Source organism: Nanorana parkeri, unplaced genomic scaffold (assembly GCF_000935625.1).
Source record: "Nanorana parkeri isolate BGI_ZX_2015 unplaced genomic scaffold, ASM93562v1 scaffold3417, whole genome shotgun sequence".
In the NCBI taxonomy this organism is placed as follows: Eukaryota; Metazoa; Chordata; class Amphibia; order Anura; family Dicroglossidae; genus Nanorana; species Nanorana parkeri.
Window position 1 is genome coordinate 22741 of NW_017309685.1, and position 698 is coordinate 23438.

Here is a 698-nt window from a genome sequence, read left to right on the forward strand (position 1 = left end):
CTGCTGGGACACCTCGGTTCCTGCCATTCACGTGGATGTGACTCTGACACGTACCACCGACTAAAACATTGTCCCTGACCAGGTACACCCCTTCATGGAGACGGTATTCCCTGATGGCAGTGGCCTCTCAGCAGGATAACGCGCCCGGCCACACTGCAAGAATGGTTGAAGATTGGTTTGAGGAACACAAGAATTAGTTTTGAGGTGATGGCTTGGCCTCCAAATTCTCCAGATCTCAGTCCAATCGATCATCTGTGGGATGTGCTGGAGAAACAATTCCGATCCATGGAGGCCGATCACCTCACAACTTACAGGACTTATAGGATCTGCTAGTGACGGCTCGGTGCCAGATACCGCAGCACACCTTCAGAGGTCTAGTGGAGTCCATGCCCGGATGGGTCAGGAGAAGGGGGACCTACTCAATATTAGGGGGGGTCATCCAGGCACCACAACACACCTTCAGAGGTCTAGTGGAGTCCATGCCTGGACGGGTCAGGAGAAGGGGGACCTGCTCAATATTAGGGGAGGGGGGGTCATTCAGATACCACAGCATACCTTCAGAGCTCTAGTGGAGTCCATGTCTGGACCGGTCAGGAGAAGGGGGACCTGCTCAATATTAGGGGGGTCATCCAGATACCACAGCACACCTTCAGAGGTCTAGTGGAGTCCATGCCTGGACGGGTCAGGAGCAGGGGGAC